General features: G+C 34.9%; 1 long non-coding RNA gene across 2 annotated transcripts; it reads left to right on the forward strand.

Annotated features, from left to right (window-relative positions):
- The first annotated feature begins 739 nt into the window (after window positions 1-739).
- Window positions 740-3,534, forward strand: LOC136230019 (uncharacterized). 2 transcript variants are annotated; one of them, XR_010689240.1, is made up of 5 exons: window positions 740-1,165; window positions 1,483-1,549; window positions 1,707-1,786; window positions 1,905-2,180; window positions 2,438-3,534. It is a non-coding gene; the product is annotated as an uncharacterized lncRNA (long non-coding RNA). The 2 variants fall into 2 exon arrangements; XR_010689239.1 differs by having other exon boundaries at window positions 1,905-3,534.
- Window positions 3,535-12,741: the final 9,207 nt, after the last annotated feature.

The raw sequence follows: 12,741 nt of genomic DNA on the forward strand, positions 1-12,741 counted from the left end.
AATTTTGTAGCCGTTTAAAAACATTGTCCAAACTTTTATGACCACCCATACTAATTACCTTTAATTCCAGAACAGAAAATGAAACACATTGAATTCAAAGCATAAGGAAAGAAAGAGAATTATAGATAACAAATAAAATTAAGGCAAAATACACTGATACAACCAAAATACACTAAAAATATTAAATATAGTAAATGTAGTCAAAGTACACCAATACAACCAAAATAAATAAAAAAATAGAAAATTATTAAATTAAAATTGATTATTCTTATTTATCTCCTCGTTTCCATTTTTATATATCCTTTCTTACTCTTCTATTTTTCTCTCTTAAGAGGGTCAAGTTCAGGGTATTAAGGAAGAAAAGAGCTGTGTCTTTTCATCCTCATCAAACAGATAAAAAAATTCATCAAACAGAAAAAAAAAATAAAAATAAAGCCAAAGAGGAGTTCAACTGCACAAAGAGACACAAAAACCATTTTCAGGTTTGTGTACTTCATCTTTTTTATTACTCATTGTCATCAGATAGAGTGGTTTCTATGATCTAGTCTGAAACCTTTAATTTTATTTTGATAAGAAAATGTACAAGTTCATTATCCCCAAAACTAGAACTTATTAAAACTACATCTCAAGTTCCAGAAAAAATAAAGCTAAAGAAAGAAGAGTTCAGCAGCAGAAAGAAAGTAGAAACAAAAGCCATTTTCAGGTTTGTGTACTTCATCCCTTTTGTTATTCATTGCCATCAGTGAAAGGAGTTTCTATGATCTAGAAGTAGTCTTAATCCTTTAGTTTATTTTAAATAAGAAAATGCAGAAGTTCATTGTGCCCAAATCTAATAAAACTTGTTAAAATTACCTCTCAAGTTCCAGGAAAAAATAAAGCTAAAGAAAGAAGAGTTCAGCAGCAGACAGAAAGCAGAAACAAAAGCCATTTTCAGGTTTGTGTACTTCATCCCTTTTGTTATTCATTGCCATCAGTGAAAGGAGGTTCTATGATCTAGTAGTCTGAAACCTTAGTTTATTTTAAATAAGAAATTGCAAAAGTTCATTGTGCCCAAAACTAATAAAACTTGTTAAAATTACCTCTCAAGTTCCAGAAAAATTAAAGCCAAGGAAGAGTTCAGCCGCTAAGATACGAGAAGAAAAGCAGAAACGAAAGCCATTTTCAGGTTTGTGTACTTTGCTAGAGATTAATATAAGATATATGATTGGGACATTAACTATCAGTTCGAGCTTTTAGTTCAATCGTTCCATGACATGGTATCAGAGCCTCTAGGACCAAATGGTCGAGGATTCGAGTCCTCACAATCTCATTGTGCATGCTGCAAGCCCAAAGGGCATTTGCGTGTGGGGGTGTGTCAGAGATTAATATAAGATATATGATTGGTGCCTTAACTATCAAGCTTTTAGTTAATTTTTTTTTTAATAAGAAAATGTTCATTATCCCCAAAACTAGAACTTATTAAAACTACATCTCAAGTTGCAGAAAAATTAAAGCCAAAGAAGGAAGAGTTAAGCAGCAGAAAGAAAGCAGAAACAAAAGCCATTTTCAGGTTTGTGTACTTTATCCCTTTTGTTATTCATTGCCATCAGTCAAAGGAGTTTCTATGATCTAAATGTAGTCTTAATCCTTTAGTTTATTTTAAATAAGAAAATGCAGAAGTTCATTGTCCCCAAAACTAATAAAACTTGTTAAAATTACCTCTCAAGTTCCAGAAAAATTAAAGCCAAGGAAGTGTTCAGCCGCAGAAAGACACGAGAAGAAAAGCAGAAACAAAAGCCATTTTCAGGTTTATATACTTCATCCCTTAATTACTCATTGTCTGAAGCCTTTACTTTATTTTAAATAAGCAAATTGCAGTAGTTCATTATCCCCAAAACTAAAACTTATTAAAACTACCTCCCAAGTTCCAGGAAAAATAAAGCCAAACAAGAGTACAGCAGCAGAAAGAGACGAGAAGAAAGCAGAAAAAAAGTCATTTTCCTGTTTGTATACTTCTTCTCTTTTATTACTCATTGTTATTAGTTAGTCTGAAACCTTTAATTTTATTTTAAATAAGAAAATGCATAAGTTCATTATCCCCAAAACTAATAAAAACTTACAAAAATCACCTCTCAAGTTCCGGAGAAGAGTTCGGCCGCAGAAAGAGACGAAAAGAAAGCAGAAACAAAAGCCATTTTCAGGTTGGTATACTTCATCCGTTTAATTGCTCATTTTCATCAGTCAAAGAGGTGTCTATGATCTAGAAGTAGTCTGAAATCTTTAATTTTATTTTGAAGAAGAAAATATCACCAAAACTAAAACTTATTAAAAATCAACTCTCAAGTTCCAGAAAAAAAAAAGCCATTGTAAACTCAGGATTCAGAAGGATGACTATTATTTTAGTATTATGAAAATGCAGAAAATGCAGCCCAAAACTAATAGAACTTGTTAAAATTAGCTCTCAAGTTCCAGAAAAATTAAAGTCAAGGAAGAGTTCAGCCGCTAAGATACGAGAAGAAAAGCAGAAACAAAAGCCATTTTCAGGTTTACATACTTCATCCCTTAATTACTCATTGATCAAATTAATGTGCAAGTCTATATTGATATAAATAAATTATGAAAAAAAAGAAAAAATAAATAAAGCATAATAACTGGTATGCCATTCTTGGGCAAGTCAAATAATAATAAAAAACAAAATAAATATATTGTTGGTTGCATTGGTATTTATGCAACTAACAAAGATAAAACTAATAAAGTAAAAGACTACACATAAATATCACAAGTTATCCTGAAACATTATCTTCAGATAATTGATGTGAATTGAGGACTTGTGTGAAAACTTGTTAGCAGAAACTAAATGTGGGCTGAAATGTGTAAGGTTGACAGTTGAATTGTGAATAGTTTTTTATATGTTTTCATATATTGTGTTTACGCGTATATTAAGCTTATAAATAGATGTAGCTTTGATTTGTAATGGAGTATGTAACTCAATAAAAATTTCAATAGAATCAATTTTCATTCAGCAATATATTTTATTTCCAAGTCTTTATTCATTTCTACGAAATATTATTATGTTCTACGATTAATTAATTGCTTCCTCTAAATTGTCGCAATACCTCCAACAAGTGGTATCAGAGCTTAGTCGGTCAAGCGGCTAAATCAAAAATTTCCCTTTTCTCCATATAACCAAATCCAACAAAAATATTATTTCTCTCTATGGCAGTCACCAACTCAACACTCGTTGTCCAGATGTTCAACGGTGAAAATTATGATTTTTGGAGCATCAAATTCAGAACGATACTGCGTGCTTCGAATTTGTAGAACAATGAATTCCACAAAATTCTCCATCAGCAGAAGCAGAACCAACTCCAAAATCAGCCAGCACCGCCAAGCCGGTTCCAGATCAGCAAAAGGAATTGACTCGGAAGGATGCAAATGCACTAGCAAAAATTCACAATGCTGTTGCATACTCAATTTTTCCAAGAATCATGAATGCCACCACGGCTAAACAAGCTTGGGAAATATTGAGAGATGAATTTCAAGGGACTGCAAAGTTCGCAACATCAAGCTCCAAACTCTTCGGAGAGATTTCGAGAACCTTAAAATGAAAGATGGCGAAAGTATCAAAATCTACTCGTCAAGAGTTAATGAAGTTGTGAACCAGCTACGAGCTTATGGAGAAGATATTAGTGATCAGAGAGTTATTCAAAAACTCTTGATTACACTGACTGAAAAATTTGATTCAGTCGTCAGCGTTATCGAATCCAATGATCTTTCCCAGACATCAGTCACCGAAGTACTAGGCACTCTACAAGCTCATGAAGAAAGAATTTGCAGACAAGTAGGAATTCATTCTGAGGGAGCTTTGCAGTCCAGACAGAAAAATAAATCCTCTTCTTTCAAATCAAAAAATAAATCTGAAGGAAAAGGAGGCCAAAATTCGGGAAACAATTGGAGATCGAAAGATGGAGACAAGAAAGGGAAATTTCCTCCTTGTGGCATATGTCAACTTACAAACCACTTGGAGAAAAATTGCTGGAAGAAAGGAAAACCCAAATGCAATTATTGTCACAAATTCGGTCACACCGAAAATGACTGCAAAAACAAGCCACAACAGCAAGTTGCAGCCAATCATGAGACTCAAGATGAAGAAGATCACTTGTTCGTTGCTTGCCAAGCTGCTACAGAAAATAAAGATATGCGGTTAATAGACAGTGGTTGCACTAACCATATGTCTAAAGACTCTCACATCTTCACCAAACTGGATGAATCTGTTCAAGTTCCAATTACGATGGAAAATGGAGCTATCGTAAAATCGGAAGGCAAAGGAACGATCGCCATCAACACGAAGAAAGGAACAAGACTAATAAATGATGTCTTGTATGTTCCTAGGTTGAGCCAAAATTTTCTTAGTGTGCCACAGATGATGCTTAATGGTTTTTCCTTGCACTTTGAAGGTAACACTTGTGCAATTTATGATTCTCAACAACGGGAGTTTGTATGTGTGAAGATGGAGAACAAAGCATTTTCTATTAAATGGGAAAGTATTGCTATGGCAGCAATGAAAGCTCAAACTGAAGCTAACAGTTGGCTTTGGCACAAGAGGTTTGGACACAGCAATTTTCAAAGTTGAAGTTACTCTTTCAACAGAAAATGGTGAAAGATCTACCCACAATCTATGACTGCACTGGAGTTTGTCACAACTGTCAATTAGGAAAAATGAGTCGTCATTCATTTCATACAGGCGAGGCTTAGAGAGCAAAGGAGAAGCTTCAATTGGTACACACAGACATCTGTGGGCCAATGAGGACTCTCTCACTTGACAACAGTAAATATTTCATCTTATTCATAGATGATTACTTAAGAATGACTTGGGTTTATTTCATGAAAGACAGATCTGAGGTTCTGAATATCTTCCGAAAATTCAAAAATCTGGTAGAAAATCAAAGTGGCTGCAAACTGAAGACAATCAGGAGTGATCGTGTCACGGAGTACACATCCACACAGTTCAACAAGTTTTGTGACGAAGAAGGTGTTCATCATCAACTCACCACTCGATATACTCCTCAACAAAATGGCGTTTCAGAACGAAAGAATATAACAGTGATGGAGATGGCCAGATCAATGTTGAAAGATAAAAATATGCCTAACAAGTTTTGGGCATAAGCAGTCTATACAACAGTTTATCTTCAGAATCGCAACACCACAAAAGAGGTTCAAAACATGACTCCACTTGAAGCATGGACAGGGCATAAACCTTTTGTCAGACATTTGAAGGTGTTTGGTTGTATCTGCTACATGCACGTTCCAGTTGAGAAAAGACACAAGCTAGAAGCAAAAGCTGAAAAAGGAATCTTTGTTGGTTACAGTTCTCAATCCAAAGGCTACATACAACGTGGAGACATCAAAAATTGTCATTAGTAGAGATGTCAATTTTGATGACGAAGCTTTTTGGAATTGGGAGCAGAACAAAGAAGAAACGAGACTGTTGGACATTCCATCATTTCAGCAAAATACTCAGCCAGAACAAGATCAACCGCAGGAGGAGCACCAGCAAGACTCAAGTTTAGACTCAAGTGATGATGATGGTTATTCAAACGATTCAAAATCTCCACCAAGAAGGACAAGACTCTTAACTGATCTCTACGACAACACCGAGGTTGTAGAATCTTGTATTTATGTTTCACTTGAACCAAAATGTTTTGAAGAAGCAGCTCAACATGATGAATGGAGGCTTGCAATAAAGGAGGAGATCCGGATGATCGAGAAGAATCAGACATGGGAGCTAGTTGAAAAACCACCGCACAAAGATGTTATTGGCATTAAGTGGATTTTCAAAACCAAATTCAACCCCGATGGCTCAATCCAAAAGCATAAGGCGAGATTGGTTGGAAAAGGGTACTCATAACAATTTGGAGTCGACTACAACGAAACATTTGCTCTTGTCTCAAGGCAAGATACAGTTCGTACAATTCTTGCACTAGCAGCACAAAAGGCGTGGAAAGTTTATCAGCTAGATGTGAAGTCAACTTTTCTGAATGGGTTTCTCAAAGAAGAAATATATGTCGAGCAACCACCGGGTTTTATTGTTGAGAAAGGAGAAATCAAGGTACTAAGGCTAAAAAAGGCCTTGTACAGTCTCAAACAAGCACCGAGAGCATGGTACAGCAGAATCGATGCCTACTTCAGTGAACAAGGCTTCAAGAAAAGTCCAAGTGAGTATACTCTTTACATAAAAGCTGATAAAAATTCGAATATCATCATTGTTTCACTTTACGTTGATGATTTGATTGTGACGGGAAACAATCCATCCTTAATTTGCGAATTCAAAGATGAGATGAAGAAAAATTTTGAGATGACGGATTTGGGCTTAATGAATTATTTCCTTGGCATGGAAATTATTCAAAGTGTTGAAGGAATTTTTCTCTGTCAAAAGAAGTATGCAAGCAATCTTCTAAAAAAATTCAAGATGGAGAATTCAAAGGCAGTAACTACACCTCTAGTCAATAATGAAAAATTGACTAAGAAAGATGGTTCACCTCCAGCAGATCAAAGGCAATACAGAAGTATGATCGGTAGCTTGTTCTATCTTATATCTACCAGACCAGATATCATGTTCGCTACAAGCCTATTATCACGTTTTATGCAGAGTCCAAGTCAAATTCATTTGACAACAACAAAACGAGTGCTAAGATACATCAAAGGCACTATTGATTTTGGAATCTGGTATAAACTAATGAAGCTTTATAAATTAATTGGTTTTTCAGACAGTGATTGGGCAGATTCAGAAGATGACATGAAAAGTACGTTTCAGACAGTGATTGGGCAGATTCAGAAGATGACATGAAAAGTACGTCCGGTTACAATTTCAGTCTCGATAGCAGAGTATTTTCATAGATCTCACAGAAGCAAGAAACAATCGCGCAATCAACTGCAGAAGCTGAATATACTGCAGCATGTTCAGCGGTCAATCAAGCGATATGGCTAAGAAGAATTTTATCCGATATGGGTGAAGTGCAGAACCAGCCGACAAAGATATTTTGCGATAGCAAGTCAGCAATTGCTATTGTGAAAAATCCAGTCCAACATCGAAAAACGAAGCACATCAAAATCAAGTTTCATTTTGTTCGTGAAGCTGAAATCGAAGGCGAAATTAATCTCATTCATTGCAGTAGTGAAATCAAATCGCAAATATTTTCACGAAGGCACTACCGAAAAATAAGTTTGAATTTCTACGAACCAAACTTGGTGTTTATAGACAACAAATTAAGGATGAGTGATCAAATTAATGTGTAAGTCTATATTGATATAAATTAATTATGAAAAAAATAGAAAAAATAAATAAAGCATAATAACTCGTATGCCATCCTTGGGCAAAATATCACAAGTTATCCTGTGAATTGAGAACTTGTGTGAAAACTTGTGAACAGAAACTAAATGTGGGCCGAAATGTGTAAGGTTGACAGTTGAATTGTGAATAGTTTTTTATATGTTTTCATATACTGTGTTTACGCGTATATTAAGCTTATAAATAGATGTAGCCTTGATTTTTAATGGACTATGTAACTCAATAAAAATTTCAATAGAATCAGTTTTCATTCAGCAATATATTTTATTTCCAAGTCTTTGTTCATTTCTACTAAATATTATTATGTTCTACGATTAATTAATTGCTTCCGTTAAATTTTCGCAATACCTCCAACACTCATTGTGTCATTAGTCAAAGAGGTTTCCATGATCTAGAAGTAGTCTTAAATCTTTAGTTTTATTTTAAATAAGAAAATGCAGAAGTTCATTATCCACAGGACTAATAAAACTTATTAAAATCACCTCTCAAGTTCCAGAGAAGAGTTCAGCCGCAGAAAGAGAGGTGAAGAAAGCAGAAACAAAAGCCATTTTCAGGTTGGTATACTTCATCCCTTTAATTGCTCATTTTCATCAGTCAAAGAGGTTTCTATGATCTAGAATTAGTCTAAAATATTTAATTTTATTTTGAAGAAGAAAATATCACCATAACTAAAACTTATTAAAAATCAACTCTCAAGTTCCAGAAAAATAAAACCATTGTAAACTCAAGATTCAGAAGGATAACTATTATTTTAGTATTATGAACAAAATAAAAATAAAAGCAAGAGTCAAAATTTAGACCTCAGATCCTTTTCCTTCTCATAACCAAGGTATATCAGGACTTATTAGGATTCACAAATCCCGATATCCCTTTCGTCGTTACATCTTTTACTGATTATGCCCTTCAATAGATCTGTTTAAAAATAATAGAAAAGTGAGTCAGCAAAAAGAGAGAATATAAGAACCTTTAGATCCAGCATAGGGGACAGTCTCCTACATCATCAGAAAATGATAGAGGCGAGAGCACCGGTTAACGGAGAGTGGAAACCGGTAGAGAGATCACCGTCTGCAAAAGTGGGAGATGAAGGAGAAAGGGGCGGTGGAAAATGAGAGAAGATCGGTGAGTTGTTTTTGACTCCATTCCCGTCACAAGAATAGTTGGTCGGAAGCTAAACGGAGACCATCGGTGTTAGATGAAAGCCATCAGAAAATAATATCCCATAGAGAAGAAGAGGCGGCGAATTTAGAGCTGATGGCTGACAATATAGGTTAAGTTAAATGAGATTAAGGTTAATTTGCTGTTTATTTAGGGTAAATTAAAAAAAATGGGTCAAAATGGAAGGTACATTTATATATTTAACTCATTTACTCAAACTACTACATATCCATCTAGACTGTTTTTGTGTGACTTTCCCATAATACCCTGATATCTTGTGAAAAGATTCTTGATCGGAACACTTCCATGTGAGGCGCCGTTGGGATCGGCCGAAGACACTCCGATACCTAAGTCATTAATATTCTTGAGATAATAATCTGTAATCACAAAGTAGGGTTAAAATATTGTGTGTACTTTGTTGTCATGTTATAGGGGTATTTATATAGGTTTGAGTGATGACCGTAATAACTCCCTTTTAATGTCTTTTTAATGAAGTGTAATGCTCTTTTAATGCAACTTAACTCTGACCTTTAACCTCCGAGTTGTTATTGCTTTTAAGGTATCATTAATATTCATTAATGATAGTGACCCCGTCGTATAACAACTATTTATCTTTAGCATGGCGGATCACTTACGGGACGGACCCCGTATCCTTCTATCGTGGCAGATCGTCTTATGTAACGGACCTTGGATCTAGGATGGTCAAAGGCATGTCACCATATGCGTATCCCTCATCTAGATGTACGCAATATATATTAAGCTGGCGGATCTTTCTATGTCTTTTCTCCCTTTTGATCCTCTTTTTAGGGAATATTCTCAGCGAGGTCTTCATGATATCATTGCGGATGTTATCAGAAGCCCTCCTGAAAGGTCCATAAAGTCCTTTAGGGCTTTTTATCTCCTTTGCATGTAGGTGGCATTTATTGCTTCTTGACTGACGTTTTTTCTTATTTCGATTGCTTTCTCAGTTCCTGCAAGAGTTTTCTGTGACTTTTCACCCTTTGCACACTAGATTTCCATGTAAGTTTCATCTTCCAATCTTTTTGGATAGATTTTGTATTTCATCAACGAAGGAGAATGTAAAGCCTCTTGATGAGGATTCCCCTTTCTTTGTAAGAAGACATTTATGTATTCTAGTATAGAAAGGCTAAATAAAACATTTGTAATAAGACTAATTTATTAATGAGCAAAGAATGACTTGCCTTTATTACAATCGATAGAGTAAAAAATGTGACGCCTTGGTAAAAAATGTGTCGCCTCTTGATGAGGACTTTGTCTGCCTTTGACGGGACTTTGTCTACCCTTTGGCGGGACTTTGACACCTTGGTAAAAAATGTGATGCCTCTTGATGAGGACTTTGTCTGCCCTTGATGGGACTTTGTCTGCCCTTTGGCGGGACTTTGACGCCTTGGTAAAAAATGTGATGCCTCTTGATGAGGACTTTGTCTGCCCTTGACGGGACTTTGTGTTTTCTTATAACAAGAGTTTTGAGCTTTGCCTGTGGTGAGGCTTTTATGTAGGATCTTATGGATAAGATCCGCCCTATATGGGATCATATATGGATATGATACGCTTTTAGGGCGAGGTGAATGTTTCTCCTCCAACGCTTTAGTTTATTTTTTGCTTTTCGTTTTTCCAAGGCTTCAACACCTGTGTAAAAAATTTTAACAATTTATAGTATTTTTTACGTACTTTTTGGATGCTTTTACCTTTTGTTTGTGATTGTTTGTGCTTTTACTTAACATCTTGATCACAATTTTGCATTTGTCGAAAATTCAGAAAGAATTTCAATTCTCCTTAGATTTCCTCCAAATTACTAGGGTAGGTGGCCAACCATCCCCTAGAAGCTTATGATAAGCTTTATGGATTTCTTTCACTGGGATCCCAATGTATGGAGAAATTTATGTTGTCTGTGAGCTCTGCAAACAAAACGATAAACACGTTTGATAACAAAGGTTAGTTTATTTAATGGGGCAATGTCATTGCCTTTATTATAATGGATATCGGTCTTTCTGAGAGCCTTGTTAAAACCCGCCCTTGATGGGGGATCACTTTGTCCTATCTTTGAGGTATGTGGTGCCGCCCCATATGGGGGGATCACTTTGTCCTATTTTTTAGGCAGCTAATCCGCCTGTGGGATTTTTCATTCGCTAGCCATTGGGCGTATATTACCTCTTTGATTACATCCGCCTTCTTCAGCTTTGTTATTTCTTCCTCTATAGAATTTGGAAAGAAATAGAACAAAACTAGGCAAATGAATATAAGAAATATGGCGAGACAGAATAAATTATAAAATATAGGGTACTATAACAGTTTAATGCACATATAAGAATACGTAAAAATACTGATTTTTAGGCCCATGGTTCCGTCTTTTCTGAGCAACTGCAGTTGCATCTTCCACCATGTTTAGCCTACGTGTCAATAATGACTTGCTTCATCTCCCATTCTTCAATCGCCATTGTTACGACCAATGCATCTACATGTGGAGAGATTACTGGAACTATTTTTGCAAAAAGGGTGATTGAGGGATGTTTTATCCAGGGCAGATATTTTGACTTCTTTTTTCACAGGTGGATGATACCCTGGTCTATCTGCTATGACATTAATGACACTTTTGGATTTCTTTCTAGGCTCTATCTTTTGCTTGTCGTTGTCTTGTTATTTGTTATTTTAGACAAATGTATGTTCTACTTTTCCAGCTCCCAGCAAGCTTCTGTGTCATGGCCATTTCTTCTATGGAACCTGCAATTTGCCTTGGCATACATGCTACCCTCCTTTGGGTTTGGGATATGTAATGTCCCGTTTATACTGACTCTTCTTCTTTATATTATGGCAAGTTGTGAGCTTTAAGCCTTTTGTCCGCCTCATACCCCAGGATCCGTGTTGTGGGTATGAACCTTCCTAGTATGATGATCCACATGTTCAACCTTTGGATCTTTCCTTTTTGGCTAATGACATAATCAAGGAATTTTTTTGAAGAGGGAGCGAATCTGTGTCGCTGACACGACTTGATTTTCACGATTTTATATGATGGTTCATGTTAGCCGACCCCGAATCATTTCGGGACTAAGGCTTTGTTGTTGTTGTTGTTGTTGTTGGCTCCGAATGTACACTTCTCTGGATTGAGCTTTATTTTTCATGCCAGTGTTTGGCATTTTAGGGATCAATTGGTTGATCTATGGAACAGACTTCATAGCGAAAGACTGTTTGCATTGGCCTTATTGGCAAATATCATGTATGATGTCATGTCTCCTTATGGAATTTTTAGCTCATCTTGGAATCAACTCAGTAATTCCTTCACATTAGTCCTTGACTTTTAAATGAATTTAGTCAAAGTATAAAATCAAGTAAATATTATATGCCAAACAAATTCATAATAGAATTTTTAATCGTGCTTGCTTTAATAATACCATATATAACGGTCATAACCATAAAGGTTACTATTGCACATAAATATCATAATGAATTTCTAATAATGAATAACCATAATGACAAAGGTTAAAAACAATGTCTTTTGCATTATAATGCACATTATCATCCAAGATAATAAATTTATTTTAAATATCATAAACATTATAACCTTCAATATCAGGTAAGATATAGTTACTATTCACTTGTGGCTAATATTATGCTTTCATGCCTTAATGGCATTCAGAGATTATTAATGCCTTGTTTGGAGGAAGTGTAATTAAAGTAAGACAAGTGATGGTATAATAATATAGTTATATATAGAATTACTCTTATATTATTTTATTTATATAAATAAAATAAAGGACAAAGGATAATTTTGGAAGAAAAAGACATGTATCGTGATTCTCCTTCAATTCAGGGTGTAAGGAATTTTTTTCCAAAATTTACCACATACCTATCTTCAAATGTCATCATCCAAACAATCTCTAAAGAACTCCTATGTATATCCTAAGAACTTTGCATAAATTAATATTCGTATTCGAAACTAACACTTGCACTCTTTTGTAGTTAGTTAAGGACATGAAAGTTTTGTTTATTCAATTTGGTAATTCATCAGCCCATACTGGCTTTAATAGTTAGGGATAATTACATGATAATCACAAATAGATTCAATATGTTAAAGTCTTTTACGTTGGTAAAAGAAATTCTAACAATGTTAGATAAATAGTTTTTATATGAATAAACACATCATTGTAAAAAAAGGGATGAAATAACTGTTTGACAAAACAATATTCAAAAATATGAATTTCTGATATTAAAAGTACTATATATGAGAAAAGTCATACATA

Source organism: Euphorbia lathyris, chromosome 5 (genome assembly GCF_963576675.1).
Source record: "Euphorbia lathyris chromosome 5, ddEupLath1.1, whole genome shotgun sequence".
NCBI lineage: Eukaryota > Viridiplantae > Streptophyta > Magnoliopsida > Malpighiales > Euphorbiaceae > Euphorbia > Euphorbia lathyris.